The following is a 17,084-nucleotide window of genomic DNA, read 5'->3' on the forward strand; positions in this document are numbered from 1 at the left end:
AATGCAAAGCTGACCATATAACCTACAGTTAGCCTTAAGATTCTTGTAGAGAAATAAAACTTTAGAGCTCTAGAGATTAGAAATGAAAGATATCTCTATGGAAAAAAAATTACACAAAAATTATGTGGATAAATGAAACTTTAACAGGAAATGAGGAACGATAAATGAATGGAGTTGGAAAATATCATGCTAAGTGAAATAAGCCAGTCCCAAACTAATTTTCAGGAAAGGAGGAATTCCATTAGTAGAGTCTTGGAAATGAAAAAACAAAGTATGGTGCTCGCTTTGGCAGCACATATACTAAAATTGGAACGATACAGAGAAGATTAGTATGGCCCCTGCGCAAGGATGACATGCAAATTCATGAAGCGTTCCGTATTTTTTAACCAATAAAAAAATAAATTAAAAAAGAAAAAAAAGAAATCAAAGTATGGACAGAGTATTTTCGTTTTCAAAGTTGGAATGGGGGAAAGAGACAGATCATGAGGTGGAAGTTATGTATCAAAACTTTTGCAACAGTAACTAGGAAATATCAACAATTCATCACTATTAATCTAATATTTTAGAAAAGATGAAAAGAAATAATGTTTTTTGGCTTATATATAATGTTGTACTTAGTTTATATTTAATATTTTAAAAATATTTAAAATATAATCTATATTTACTATATTGTAAGTACATTTATAAATTTCCACATTTTCTATGTGGTGATGGGAACTTTTGTGATATATGTCTAATATTGTACACTGAGAGCAAATGTTTTAATAGATACTATTTGATAATCTACTGAATTTTGATCTATTGGCTTTTATGATTTTAAAATATTGGCACAGTTTCCAAATTCACATATTTTTATTTATGCATTCATCTGTTGAGTTGTGGAAAAAGTGATTATTTTAAGCTAATTTTGTATTCAAACTTCTTTCGAAGTACCACAAAATGTTAGATCTTTCACTTCTTCTTATAGTTTAAAATGTAAATCAATTAATATTCTGACTCTCTAATAATTCTTCTAATGAAAGATTATTAATTGCCTTTATTTTAGTTGAGTACTAATGCTCTATTACTTGGCATTTCCTGATTCTTCTAAGATAATGGCTGAATCCCAAAGTCATGTCTTTTCAAAAAGCCTCCAAGAATTCATGCAGAAAGAGAAAAGGAAATAGCATTAGCCATAGCTTATGTTTAGACATAACTAGGGGGAGGTGACTGCAAGTTTCAACTCACACAGATTGAGTAAATCAACATTCAAAATAAGAACAACGTTCTGAACCTTTCAAGAAAGCAGAGAATTATCAAAGATTGAAACGAGGAAAGGAGGATGAGAGGGGAATACCACTGTGGATGCAATGTGAATCATGTCAGTCAGTGCTGTGTGAGGCTGATTATGAAGAAATCTTATAAAGAGTGCAATTAAATTAAAGGTAGGAACTTAGAATGTGCTTTGGACCAGAGAATGTGTCACTTTTGAGGAGAATAGTACCTCAATGAGATCAAGTAGCAGCATAGAAATAGGAGGTACTAACCAGAGGTTTTGTATGCAAGAAAAAAAGAGGAAGAATTTGATGATAAAGAGCCAATGAAACAGGAAAATGCTCAGTTATTAATTAGACCATCTGTGAATATACAATCAAACCATAAGATTCAAAACAGACACATAGAGAAAACCAAATAACCTAATCAATAAATGGACTAAGGAACTGAACAGATAATTCACAGAAGAATATATATAACCAATAACAAATATATGAAAAAATGTTCAACATCTCTAGCAATTAGAGCAATTTTGATTTGTATTTCTCTAAGATTTCATCTCACTCTAGTAAGAATGACAATTATCAAGAATACTAGCAACAACAAGTGTTGGCAAGGAAGTGGGGATTGCTGGTGGGATTGCAAATTAGTGCAACCACTCTGGAAAGCAGTATGGAGATTCCCTAGAAAACTTGGAAAAGAAGCACCATTTATCCAACTATCCCACTCCTCAGTCTGTACCCAACGGACTTAAAATCAACATACTGCAGTGACACAACCACATCAACATTTGTATCAGCTCAATCATAATAGCTAAACTATGGAACCAACAGAGATGCCCTTCAATTAATGAATGGATAAAGAAACTGTAGAATGAATATATGAATATATATATATATATATATATATATATATATATATATATATATATATATATACACACACAAACACACACACACACACACACAATGGAATATTATTCAGCCTTAAAGAAGAGTGAATTATGGCATTTTTCAGATAAATGAATGGAGTTGGAAAATATCATGCTAAGTGAAATGAGCCAGTCCCCAAAAAAACAAAAGCCAAATTATCTCTCTGATATGTTTATGCTGATCCCTAATGGGATGGGGAGACAAGGGAAGACTGGAAAAACTTTGGATTGAGCAGAAGGGTGTGAGGGTAGAGGAGTGGGTATTGGGGTGGAAAGATGGTGAGTGAAATGGACATTATTATCCTGTGTACCTGTATGATTGCGTGAATGGTGTGACTCTGCATCCTGTATAGCCAAAGAAATGAAAAGTTGTGCTTCATTTGTATATAATGAGTCATAATGCATTCTGCTGTCATGTATAACTAATTGGAACAAATTTTTAAAAAAATTAAAAATAAGAGCTGACCAAACTAAGGAAATAATTTAAGGAAAGAATAACCATAACAATAATTCAGATTCATTACAATGTGCCCACAGGAAAGTAGGTACATTTGATAAAAGCAAAAAAAAATAGTAATGAGAACAAAAAAGCTGAAAGAATAGAATGATCAAGAGCAATGCCGACAATCACAGAGAAAGGGACTATTGTAATTGGAGTCCAAGAACAAGAACAACAAAAAATGTAATGATGGAAGTGAACTACAATTTAAAATGATGATCTAAGAAGATATTCCAGAAATAAAAAAGACATGATTATACACACTGATAAATATCTTCCATACACTGAAAAATTTGTTTTTGAAATGTATTATAGTAAAATTAATGTACTATAAGGATTAAATTTTTTTCTTCAGGTTTTTCAGACTTAAAAGATCACTTAAAAAGAAAGGAATACCAGTTCACCTCCGGAATTCTTGATAGCAATATACAAATCTCGATAATTGAAGAAATGGATAAATGTTTTCAAGAAACGCTAGGGTAGAATGACTAAGATTTCTTATCTAGTCAAATTTTCTTCAAAAAGTTATACTTAGGGAGCTATATTGGTCAAATTAAATTGTTATATTGTGTGCAAGTATTAATGCATAATAACAAATTTCCATCATTATTCACAACTATAATGCACCAATAAAAATTCTGGAAAGAGAACAAAAGTTTTGCTTAAGAACTGGATATGGAGATTACTGGCACACAGTAGGAATCCCAAGGACTTTGGGAAGCTAAGGAAGAAGGATAATAAGATACAAGGCAGCCTTAGCATCTTAGTGAGATCTTCAGCAATTTAGCAAAACCTGATCCCAAAATAAAACATAAAAAGGCACTGGATATAGCTCAATGGTAACGTGTCCTAAGTTTAATCTCCAGAACTATACCATACACATATGTGTGTGTGTGTGTGTGTGTGTGTGTGTGTGTGTGTGTGCGTGTGTGTATGGTATAGTTCTGGAGATTAAACTTAGGGCACATTATATATATATATATATATATATATATATATATATATATATATATATATATATATATATATATATAATGTTAAAGAAAAACAGTTTAAACTTGTAAGAGTTTGTTGTAGTTTGGTATTCCTCAAAACCCTCTGAACCCTCTCATATTGTGTGAGAGGGTTCAGAGGGGAAAGGATTAGGTTTTGAGAGCCTTAAACCAATCAGTGAATTAATATCCTGATGGGATTAATTGGGTGGTAACCAAAGACAGGTGGGGTATGCTTGGAGGAGGTGGGGCATTGGGGGGCATGATTTGGGGTGTATATATTTGTGTCTGGCAAGTGGAGAGTTATCTCTTGTCTCTCTGATCATAATGTGAGCCACTTCCCTCTGCCACACTCTTCTGTCATGATGTTCTGCCTAACCTCAAGCCCGGAGGAATGGAGTCTGTTGTCTATGGATTGAGACCTCTGAAGCTGTGAGCCCACAAATAAATTTTTTCTCCTCTACAATTGCTCTGGTTGGGTCCTTTAGTCAGAGCAGTGAAAAAGTTGACTAAAACAGAGCTCAAATATATATATAATATCACAATATATTCCTGAAAAAGAATATACTTTGTAGCTATCTACTCATTTTGCTAAAGGAATTTGTGACAATTACAATGGGTAGTGAAAGTTAAAAATGTTTGGATGGATTAAAGTATGGAAAAGGAGCATGTACTTTGGAACAGTGCTTGACAAAGAAATAGTACAACTAAAAAGGAAATGAGAGGAGAAGGGAGAAAGTGTTAGTAGTAAAAGCTCATGAAATACTATGTCATTAGCATTTTGGGGTAAAAAAATCACTAAATTACTATTTTAAGCTAAGAAAAAAAATAGGAGAAGCTTAAGTAAAGAAAAAGAAGAATAAGGACAACATAAGTAAATATTATTCCAAAAGTAATCATTAGGAAAAATACAAACCTTTTTTATCAAAAAAATAAAAAAAGACTCCTGACCTCCATGAAGTGAGAACAGGGATCCTATGGGTTAAATGAGTTGTTCCAAGCCCTGCAGTAGCTATCACAGAGGTGGTGGGGTTTTTTCATGACTCCAGGACACAGGATCTACCCCCCCACAGTCAGTAGGCCTCTAATTTGAGAAGCAGGGCAGTATTAACTGCAGACCCATTTTATCTATTCTGGTTCTCAGGAAGGGTGTCCAGGCCACCATGACATTAGGCAAATGAGGTTCATGGGAGCATACTTTGGACACCATCTTGGACTGCTCCCTGTATCGGAACCTCCAGCCAGAAGGTTAGGATGAATGTCAATATGAGAAAATTGAAGGCCTTGTGGGAGTGTTTTTGTTGGAATTGTGGTCATTAGTGTGATGGTTGGAAAAGATGACTGGGTCAACCTCAGCTTGCACTCTGTTGTGATTCCCATTAGAGACTGAGTTCTGAAACTGACCTCAGAGAAGTATTTCCATGAATAATGTTGGGATTTGAGGAGGCCAAGCATGAGAGGTGCCCTTGGAAACTGAGATCTAGGCCCAGGGTGGCTTTCTCCATTGCACTGGGAATCTCAGCCATGATGTCACATGATTTTCTTGTGAAAGCTTTGTCAGCCATAGTTGAGAGCCAAAACACAAATGGACCTCACATTTTGCACCCCAAAGGGCCTGGCTTCCTGTGACCTTTTGGCCACTCTTTCAAAAGATTTCCCTGTGTGAGTTGTCCAGAGCTTTCTTTGAAAGGATATTCTTAACCACTTAATGGTTCCTGAAAGAATCAAAACCCACAGTGCCACCTACTTCATCCTTGAATGATGGATAGACCAATAGCATGAAATATTTGAAATTCCCATGACCAGGATGCACTGGAGAACCTTTTTTATCTCTTGTTGCTCATCATGACTGAACCAGATAGTGCCTTTATTGACTGGAATTCATAAAAAAAGATTTAGAACAGAGATTTCCTTGAGTTGGATTCTGCTGGGAACTGGGTCTGGAGCAGTGGAGTGCAGGTATGTGATAAAACATCTGTGGTGGGGCCATGTGTATCTTCCATTGGCTTCCAAATGACATGTGACTGACATGGGGCAGCCATCAGATCCTTATATGTAAAGGCATCTTGTTGTGGGGAGAGGTTTTTTGGGTGATGCTTAGAATCAGGTTGCTATGCTCAAGTGGAAAAGATGTATGGGATAGTAACCCAGTTGGTGTTTTCTCCTTCAGACCATGACTCACCACATGTGACAGAACTTCCTCCAGGACTGTGTCCCAGTTGACAGTCTTGTATTTCATGAAACAACTACCAAATTCTCAGTGAAACTGAAAGAAAAGCCATTGGAAGAAGACCCAATGGCTTCACAATTCACACAGAGAAACATTCAACCCCCAGTGGACACCATTTATCTACAAAGAAAGGATTTGACTCTGCTGCCTCAATTTCACTGGAAAATATTAAACCATGTCCTCCAGTTCACATAGATGCAGACCAGCTTTGATGGTCTCACTACAAAGTAAGCTAATGCTCCTAACACGAACATATATTTTAAGAGCCCAAAGCTCAGAGGCAGGTTGTCAAGAAGTCACTAGGACAGCACAGTGCCATGTTTGTGGAATGTTTACACTTTCCCCTACTTTTGTAATCTCCTCTGCCACCTCCAGTTGTGAGCTCCTGAGGATTTTTCATTCCAGATATGTATTCACAGATTTTCTTCCTCTTCTGCTCTAATTGTGTCTTACATGTGATGATGGTAATGTCAAGGCATTGTTCTGGATGACAGTGGGAAGTTTTTTGTGTAGCACATATTTGCATACACATTGGGTACATTTTCCTATTTTCCATTCAACATATTGAATCTCTGACATTAACCCTTACCCTACTAGACTATGACTACTAATCCTAACATTATGGATAAAAATAACCTAAATGAAAAGAAGTACAGGCAGTTTATAGGAGGCATGGTGTATACTTGGACTTTTCTTTTGCTTTATCAAGGGTATGTGTTATAAAACTAGTCATTTTTTCATTCTAATACTTCTCCATAAATTTTCAAAATTAACACTGTGCAACTTTGTAACTCCCTTTCTCTGTAGCCTGGGTTAGATCATGTATTCATATATATATATATATATATATATATATATATATATATTACTCTTCACTCTTCACGTTTTTCCCAAAATGAAATATATGTGTCATATGATACACTACCTTGATTCTTTCATGTTCATGTATGTGGATTTATAATCAACTTTTCACAAGATCATTCTCAGAAATATTTATTTTCCCGACATAGATATTCATTTTCTAGTACTCAAAACTAACTTCAGTGAATATTGAGTACTAATCCTAATATTTCTACTGTAACTGACCCCTGTTTAACATCAATGCAAGCTTATTTATATGGGACATGATGTTTATTTTGACATTAATTTTTATTCAACATTGGTACCTTAGGATTTCTTCAGTATATATACTTCATAGGATATATCCTTTCATCCACAAGTTCACATATTTTTATGCGTATGATTCACATTCAATCGCTTCCTGCATTAGAACACATGTATTCCTCCATGTTTCTTTACTTGCTTTTATATGAGACTTCTTTCATAACACATAGTTTTCTATTTCCATAATCTTTTTCAAAGCAAAACTCACACAAACTTCGGTATAAGTAGTAACCCTAATACTAGCACAAGATGTATAACTAGTTGGAATGAATGTATGTATGTGAATACCAGATTTTATGTATATTTTAAAATACCAATTCAATCCATTATTTAATATTGGAACCAATTATATTATTTATTCACAGAATGGTCTATTCATGCATCATGTCTATATTTATAGACACAGGCTATACCTATTTGTATCCCCAAATACTAATTTAAGAGTTTCAAAACATGCTCCTAGACATGGTGGAAGAAATACTCATGTCACCTGATCTACATATCTCTTTCAGCACAGTAATATTCTGGACACAAAATGCAAAGCTCATACTTTTCTTATGATTCTACCAAAGCCTAATTTTAAAGAGAGCCTGGATAACTAAAACATCCATGTCTACATTGTCTAATGTGTTCCAATTTTAATCTTATTTGTGACTATATATTGGATTCCTTCAAAGATTATATATTCAACTGCCCTCATTTGAAAATATTTCTAATCCTATCATTTACTTTACACTTTGCCTTATCTCCTAACTTCTATATTGATATCTATTTTTCCTACATATTTTCCCAAGTCCATTCTTGTGACTGACTCTTCAAGTGTGCTGACATTCACATTCACTCTCTAACAGAAACACTATTGCAAAAGGACTTTTTGTCCAAATCCTAAACTCACTCATCCTCCTAAACCTACACTGCAATCCTACCTACTAACTGTATTTCTTGGAATTTCTCTTCTACATTCAATAATCCGAGGTACAAGATTCTATGCCATTGTATTTTGATTAATATGATACATCTGTGCAGAACTTAATTCAAAACTATGTATATAGGTCAAGGGCCCAATGTCCTTTTGTGCTTCAAATCTTACCTAGATTTCTGTTTTCATACTTATATTTCACCTTACATTTTTATAAATATCAAAGTTTCTCAATACCAGTATTCATCCAGCAGAATGACTCCTAACCCAAATCGAACATGATATTAACCCTAACCATACTCTGTTCCCTGTATCTCATTTCATGTAAGACCAGGTACAGAGTTTATCTTGAAATTCAGGTATGTAGAAGATCCTACACCTGCTGAGAACCTCAAAGGTAGATGCAGAAATGATCCCTGGAGAAGATGTAGGCAACTATGTAGGATCTGAGAGACCTAAAGTCATCTTCCATGGCAAACAACCTGTCAGGATGATGGGATCTGTCTGAATCAGCCTCTCTCTTCTCAATGCAGGCAAGATGGACCAAACCAGGCCTGTGTGGATAGCTGATCCCGGGTACCTATGGTATGTATACCTTTCTAACTTGTGAAATGGTTACAGGAAGATGGGGTAGCCACCATCTCATGGAACCCTTGGAAACCTCTGTTAGGACAAAGTGGTTGCCAAGGGAGTGACCTCATTCACTTTTTGAAGGAAGTGACCTCACCTCACTTTCTCTCTAACTTTGGATCCAGGTATCCAGGTACCCAGAGCCAGCCCCACTCCCAGGGGGCTCACATTTTTGGATTTACCAAGCACAGAGTCATTCTTCCTTGGCACCTACTGATGTGGGGATGGCCAAATGCCAGGAAAGCTCTGAAGAGGGGTCTTTTCTGAGAAATAAGGTACTGGCTCATTGTTGGTTCCTGACAACTTCACAGTGTTGTCCAAGGAGACCAGAGCTGAGACAGAACAGGCCACTCCTGGGGAACACAGTGTCACCCACCAGTCAGAGTACACTTTGGATAGATGCAGACCAACTCAAGATGGGGGAGTGTTTGCGTGTGTGTCCTTGTGGTTTTGTCTCATGTTCTAAGAATATGGAGGAAATATGAATTATTCGGTTTGGAGTGGACTGTTTATTAGTGAGTCCTTTTGCTCAAGGCGAGTGTTTCTAGGTTGATGTATCCCAGTGTGTCTGTGGTCATAGAAAGTAGAAAAAAGAATGTATCAGTGGATGTGTCCTGTGTAGTGGAAAGCTTTCCAGCACTCATCCTGGCCAATTTTGGAATGGACTGCTGCTTGCCTTGCAGATAGGCAGCACCTACTATGGTCCTTACTTCCTGTATTCTTCCTGAATTTTGGCCACTCTCCAGAAGGGGCTTGTGGTTTTGCATCCAAGATATGTATCACGTTCAAGCTCTGTGACATGACGATGGACTTGATTGCTGAAGAGAAAGCATCTCAGAAAAAGCATCTCAGAAAACTCAGAAATCAGTGTGAGCAGTAAGGCTCTGTGTGGAGAAACCCTGCTTGGCTAGATAGCAACACAAGTAGCATGATCAAGAGCTGTCAGTGCTCTAGTGTTAACCTTGTGGAAAAGTCTGTCCCAGGGCTTTTATCTTACCTATTCTTCTGTTCCCCTGAATGTCAGGAAAGTCTTTGCCTCAGGCCATCCCTTTGTGAAGCCTCAAAAAAACTGTTTCAAAATTAAAATAAAGGGGCCTCACTGTGGCTCTTTGGTAAAGTTCTTTGTAAAGGGATATGTCTGAATCAAACTCTTGGCCCTGTGTGAGGCTGTGCCTTAGATTCTCAGCACCCCATGAAACTAAATAAAGATCCCATGAGTCTATCCAAAACAAAAATGGCCAAAAGAACAGTACATTTGGATGAAGTCTCTCACCTTCCTCTGGTTAGGCTCCTGACCTTCATAAAGGGAGAACAAGGATCCTTTGGGATAAATGAGTTGTTCCAAGCCCTGCAGTAGCTAGCACAGGGGTGGTTGGGTTTTTTCATAACTCCAGGACACATAAAAGAATCTACCTCCGGCAGTCAATAGGCCTCTAATTTGAGAAGCAGAGTACTATTAACTGCAGGTTCATTTTATCTATCCTGGTTCTCAGGAAGGGTGTCCAGGTCACCATGACATTAGGCAAATGAGGGGCATGGGAGATTACTTTGGACACCATCTAGGACTGCTCCCATATGAGAACTTCCAGAGAGAAGGTTATGATGAGTGTCTATATGGAAGAAGATGAGGGCCATGTAGGAGTGTTTTTGTTGGAATTGTGCTCATTTGTGAGGTGGTTGGAAAAGATAACTGGGTCAATCTCAGCATGAACTCTGGTGTGATTCCCATTAAAGACTGAGTTCTGGAACTGATCTCAGGAAGTATTGCCGTGAAGATTGTTGGTATTTTAGGAGGCCAAGCATGAGAGGCACCCTTGGAAACTGAGATCTAAGCCCAGGGTGGCTTTCTCCACTGCACTGGGAACCTCAGCCGTGATGTCACGTGATTTTCTTTGAAAGCCTTCTCAGCCATAGTTGAGAGCCAAAACACACATGGACCTCACATTTTGCACTCCAATGGGCCTGGCTTCCTGTGACCTTTTGGCCACTCTTTCAAAAGATTTCCCTGTGTGAGTTGTCCAGAGCTTTCTTTGAAAGGATATTCTTAACCACTTAATGGTTCCTGAAAGAATCAAAACCCACAGTGCCACCTACTTCATCCTTGAATGATGGATAGACCAATAGCATGAAATATTTGAAATTCCCATGACCAGGATGCACTGGAGAACCTTTTTTATCTCTTGTTGCTCATCATGACTGAACCAGATAGTGCCTTTATTGGCTGGAATTCATGAAAATGGTTATAATAGAGATGTCATTCGATTGGATTCTGATGGGAACTGGGTCTGGAGCAGTGGAGTGCAGGTATGTGATAAAACATCTGTGGTGGGGCCATGTGGATCTTTCATTGGCTTCCAAAGACATGTGACTGACATGGGCAGCCATCAGACCCTTATATGTAAAGGCATCTTTTTGTGGGGAGAAGTTTTGGGGTGATGCTCAGAATCAGGTTGCTATGCTTAAGTGGGAAAGATGTATGGGATAGCAGCCCAGTTGGTCTTTTCTCTTGCAGACCCTGACTCACCACATGTGACAGAACTCCTTCCAGCAATGTGTCCCAGTTTGTTGTAGGGACAAACGAGGCATGGCACTGAACATAGCAGGAAACAGTTTTATTTGACTGCAGCCAGGTTCAGAGGGCACAGCGTTTGTTTGTAATCAATCAATTTCCTGAACCCTCGGTTTAGGGAGGTTCAGAGTTTTATACCAAGCATGTAAGGGGAGGGGCTTAGAAGTTCACAGTCTGCAGAAGTTCACATAAAAGCAGATTTTTCTTTCACTCTTCTGGGCAAGTTAACCCTTCCAGGACAACACCTGAGAATAGGAGAGCTTCTTCTTCCCTTGCTTTTCTCCCCCTGCCAGCTGTTACCATGGAGCCCATTTGTAACTTACCTTAAAAATATAGACATCTCTGTGAAGCCCAGCTCAAGGCCAGAGGCCTTGTTTGCACATTTCTTCAAAGTACTATACTGTACTAGTTTGTGAAAAACTAGTAAAGGGGTGTCCAGCACCTTGAGTGCTGGTATCTTCCCAGCCAGTGGCCAAGTAAACATGGCAAGATGAAAATGGGAAGTTTGTCTACATTGATCTCTTTTGCAGAGACTCTTTGACTGAGGGTACCCAAATCAGCCATAGAGAAGAGGGAATCTGTGGAGAAAGAGGGTGCCACTCCTTTGGGTTCCCTTTTTCCTCCAGGGAGATGTCTTTTCTGCTGTCCTTTAATAAAGCTTCAACTTTCCACTCTAAACTTGCCTTGGCATACTTCTCTGGTGTTATACTTCAGCATTGGGGAAGCACGGCCTCATTACCAGTAAACAGCAGTAACAATAACAGTCAAAGTACAGATATAATGCCAAAAATAAAATCAACATTTAGAATTGAAGATAAAAATAATCTTTAGTGATAAGAATTCCTTAATTTGATACTTAAAAATAATAACAACTGTCTCCAGGGGGAAATTTGTGACATATGCAGTCAAGGGGAGAAATAAAGAATGTAAACATGCTTCTGCCCCTTTCAATTCTTTATTCACTCAAATTAATACAATTTTACTCTATAGGTTCTTAATGAAGAAAACAACAATCCTTAATGATAGGCACTTCAATGGAGGTAATCAATTAATAGCAAGCAATTCTAGATTAACTCACAGAAAACAATTTTAGATTAATTCTGAGCATTGCAAAACACATTTAATCATGACAGGCTAGGCTAGTGATAGACATGTCCTCTGAATGCTAAGTTCAAAAGTCTCAAGCCTTAGGCTTTATGTCCTGCAGATGCACACTCACTCAGACAGCAGTGATCAGGTCCCAAACCAAAAGAGGCTTTCTCTGGTGTGGAGTGGATGACCAGTTGAGGAGAGGGTCATAGGGAGAAGTTGCAGCCCTCACAAAGGTCCAGACAAGGCAATGGAGTTTGAGAACAGTGAGGATCACAAAGAGAACCAGGAGAATGATGGCAAGTGCTGGGATGTCAGTGCAGGTCCTCATCAGGCTCTGCAGCTTGAATGCATCCTTGTTTAGGCTGGCTGAATCCCTGTTTATTAGCTCTGTTTTTATACTAAATTTTGGGGTTTTTTGACCACCCCTTGTAATTCTTACCAGGTGCCACCAGATTTCTTCATGACATCATTTACCATGGGGTCAGAAATATCTGGTCTGTTGGTCTCCATCCTGATATTCTCACCTTTCACTCTTATCAGGAGAGGAAAGCCTGCCAGAGGCTTCACTCGGTTTATCAGGTTAAAGAGAAATAATTTGTCTGAGGCCATATTAGAGGCTCTGTGTGTGTGCCTGGTGATAAATGACCTCTAATAATGATCTCAGGTTTCAAACTGGAGTTTTTTAAATGGAGTGAGAAACTGATGTGACTCCATTTTGAGAAACCAGCCTTTACCTCAAAGCAAAGCCGGTCCAAAGGGGGGGAGTTACTCTTTCCTTGGTATGTGCTCCTAGGCACATACCCACCCTGCTGAGTTGTTTATCTGTACATAACTGGAGAGATCTTCCATGCCAGGTGACCCTGAGTCAGTTACACTAGGTTAGGACCCATAGCAACCCCCTAGCAGCCACAATCAGTGTGAGACAGGGAAAATACCTGACCTTTCCAGTAGTTTTGGTGATTGGTAACATGATTAGACAACCCTGCAAGTTTATCATGTACACTCTTACAACCTGTCATGGCGTAAACCAAACGGTTCAAATATATCCACCACTTGAACTAACCAATCACACTTACCCAACTTGTTCCTGCCAATGAATATGCTAATCAATGTTAAGAGTTGTTGTTTGACTTTCCTGTGATGTGGAATGATTGGCTTTGTGATGTTGTGATGCATACTGTATCCCCAAAAATCGTATTAATTCTCACTGAACTAAGGGTCGGGAATTACTCTTGGGACCTCTGCATCTGAAATGGTTGTGAGTCCAGGCTCGAGCTTACAATAAACACTCTTGTGTGATTGCATCGGATTTGACTCCTGGAAATCTATTGGGTTCCCATGAATCTGGCAATACAGGAGTTGCTTAGGATCAGGCCTAAGGCCATTCTCACACAACCCCTTTCACCTTGACAACATAACTCCTCTCTATAAGCTGGATCTCTTGAGTCCAGTGTCATTTCAAGTTCTGGGTCTAAAAAGAAATATTTATTTTTCCTGACATTTTCAATAAAGCACAAGGAAGTCTTAGAAATAGCTTGCAAGAGGGCAAGAGATGTGGCTCAAGCAGTGGTGTACTTGCCTGGCATTCATGGGGTGCTGGGTCTGATCCTCAGCACCACATAAAAATAAAATAAAGATGTTGTGTCCATTGAAAACTAAAAAAAGTAAATATTAAAAAATTCTCTCTCTCTTAAAAAAAAAGAAATAGCTTGTAAGGATAACAATGTTATACTGCAAAATTTCATGAACTTTCATATTGCTTGCTGTGTGTGATTGACCAGTATGTGAAGCCAAATGAGGATCTTTATTTGAGGTCATTTCTCAAAGAATAGATAATGATCATGAGGGAATAAATTAACCTAGATATTATGAAATAAATATAATATATGATTTATTAAAATTGAGGACATATATGGGCATGTCAAATCATTTGCTGAATCATTTCAATTACAGTTATTCAGTTATTTTAATGTTTTGTTTACTATCTGCATTAGAGACATCATTGACCTGTAATTCAGGAAAAGTGTTAATTCTACCACTGAATTTATCAGGTTTTGTCACTTTGATATATTACTTATTGCCATAGGATCTCTTGTTCTTCTTTCTTTTTAAGAATGTATTAACCAACAATATATATATAACAATAACATAATAACCAAATATGGTATAAACAAATAAACATAAATTAATAAATCTTTTATGATTTATTTAATAATAATATTGGTAAAATATACTCAGAGGCGAAAATAAACATTTAAATAATGATTCATGCACATGTCCATTTTTATTAAGGTATAGTGAAATATATCTATTTTTGTAATATACTTTTTTCATGAAAGCATCATAAATATTATTGTAGCTGCACAAAATTAAAAATCCAAATTGTACATATCTCAGTAAATAAATGGCTTTTAGTGACTGAAATTTCTGAATCTATTTTTTGAAACACAAATACTCAGTAAAATATGCTCTGAAGAAAACCTCAATTTGAAAATGTAAAAACATAGAAAGGAGTATTTAGAGTTGTTTTACCATGAGTTTAAATTAAAATAGTTTTGATACCCAAACAAATACTCTGAAGTTTTTACCCTTAAGAAATACATATGAGGCACAGCGCCTGGCGGCGCGGGCCAAGACCGGCCCTCCCGTGGCCCACGCCCCCGCCGCCCCAGCCCTCGGCGCGGAGCAAGCACCCGACCAGCTAGGAGGGAGCAGGCCGCTGCAGGAAGCGCCACGCGCCGCCGCTGCGGCCCAACCCCCCCGCCCCCCCCCCCCGCACCCGCTCCCAAGCGGCGCGCCGCCCCCGCCCCCCCACCATCGCGGGTGGTGGGGGGGTGCGGGCACCGGATCTGGGGGCCCCGCCACCCAGAGCCAGCGCCGCCCCGCTCCGCGCGCGGCCCCCGCCCCCGCCGGCCATGGATCTGACCAGCAGTGCAGGCGGCGGAGACCCCGGCAGATCGAGGAGGCCAAGCCACTGCTGGGGGGCGACATGTCGCCCCCGAGGGCACGAAGATGGGCGCCGTGCCCTGCCGCCGGGCCCTGCTGCTCTGCAAGGGGATGAGGTACAAACTGCTGCAGGAGGGCGACATCCAGGTCTGTGTCATCCGGCACCCGCGAACCTTTCTCAGCAAGATCCTCACCTCGAAATTCCTGAGGTGCTGGGAACCGCACCACCTAACGCTGGCCGACAACAGCCTGGCGTCCGCCATGCCAACTGGGTACGTGGAAAACTCAGTCTCCTACAGCGCCATCGAAGACGTTCAGCTGCTGTCCTGGGAGAATGCCCCGAAGTACTGTTTACAGCTCACAATCCCCGGGGGACCGCCCTGCTGCAGGCTGCCAACAGCTACCTGCGAGACCAGTGGTTCCATTCTCTGCAGTGGAAGAAAAAGATTTACAAATACAGGAAAGTCCTGAGTAACCCAAGCCGTTGGGAAGTTGTCTTGAAGGAGATTCGGACGCTGGTGGACATGGCCCTCACATCCCCCCTGCAGGATGGCTCCATCAACCAAGCCCCACTGAAAATTGTCTCAAAACTGCTCTCAGAAAACACAAAGTTGACCACCCAGGAGCATGAGAACATCATTGTGGCCATCGCTCCTCTGCTGGAAAACAACCATCCCCCTCGAGACCTCTGTGAATTCTTTTGCAAGCACTGCAGACAGCGGCCCAGGTCCATGGTGGTCATCCAGGTGTTCACCCCCGTGGTCCAGAGAATCCTCAAGCATAACATGGACTTTGGGAAGTGCCGGCGACTGAGGCTCTTTACTTGAACGAACTCAACGCGGGGATGGAAGTGGTGAAGAAGTTTATTCAGAGCATGCACGGCCCCACAGGGCACTGTCCCCACCCCCGGGTCCTGCCCAACCTGGTGGCCGTGTGCCTGGCTGCCATCTACTCCTGCTAGGAAGAATTCATCAACAGCCGCTACAACGAGGTGTTCACTGGGCCCCTGCATGCTCCTGGCGCTGAGGGGAAACCAGACCATGGTGGAGATCCTGTGCTTGATGCTGGAGTACAACATCATCGACAACAACGACACGCAGCTGCAGATCATCTCCACGCTGGAGAGCACGGACGTGGGCAAGCGCATGTACGAGCAGCTGTGTGACCAGCAGCGGGAACTGAAGGAGCTGCAAAGGAAAGGCGGGCCTACCAGACTGACGTTGCCCTCCAAGTCCACGGATGCTGACCTGGCTCGCTTGCTGAGCTCCGGCTCCTTTGGAAACCTGGAGAACCTCAGTTTGCCATCACCAAGTAACCAGTGCCTGCGCTGAGCACCTCATCAAACTGCCTTCTCTCAAGCAGCTGAACCTGTGGCCCACTCAGTTTGGAGACGCCGGCCTGCGGCTCCTGTAGGAACACCTCACCATGCTCCAGGTGCTGAACCTGTGCGAGACCCCGGTCACCAACGCTGGCCTGCTGGCCCTCAGCTCCATGAAGAATCTCTGCAGTTTGAACATGAACAGCACCAAGCTCTCCGCCGACACTTATGAGGACCTGAAGGCCAAGCTTCCTAATCTGAAGGAGGCACCTCAGACCTAACCCACAGTCGATGTCATTGTTTTATATCTATTTAATCTTAATCTTACTCGATGGAAACCATGCTTTGTCGTTTTATACTTTGCTAGTGGACTTTATTACCCCCTACTATGCCCTCATTTTTTTAAAAAAGGAAAAAAAAAAGAAATTTGGTTTCAGTCTTAATTCATTTTCGTGCCAGGTTTTCCGGTGTGTGCGTGTGTGAGTGTGTTCTCTTTTGTGTTCCGTTTTCTGTTGTTGTTGTTTTCTGTTGTTTGGTTTG

At 40.1% G+C, this 17,084-nt stretch overlaps 1 non-coding gene and 1 pseudogene across 1 annotated transcript; both read left to right on the forward strand.

The window, feature by feature from the left end:
- The first annotated feature begins 276 nt into the window (after positions 1-276).
- On the forward strand, positions 277-383 carry LOC143641107 (U6 spliceosomal RNA). The gene has a single exon (XR_013155227.1). It is a non-coding gene; the product is annotated as a U6 spliceosomal RNA (small nuclear RNA).
- Positions 384-15,195: 14,812 nt separating this feature from the next.
- Positions 15,196-16,825, forward strand: LOC143641072 (C-Maf-inducing protein pseudogene; annotated as a pseudogene).
- The last annotated feature ends 259 nt before the right edge of the window (positions 16,826-17,084 follow it).

This window comes from Callospermophilus lateralis, unplaced genomic scaffold (assembly GCF_048772815.1).
Source record: "Callospermophilus lateralis isolate mCalLat2 unplaced genomic scaffold, mCalLat2.hap1 Scaffold_84, whole genome shotgun sequence".
Lineage (NCBI taxonomy): Eukaryota > Metazoa > Chordata > Mammalia > Rodentia > Sciuridae > Callospermophilus > Callospermophilus lateralis.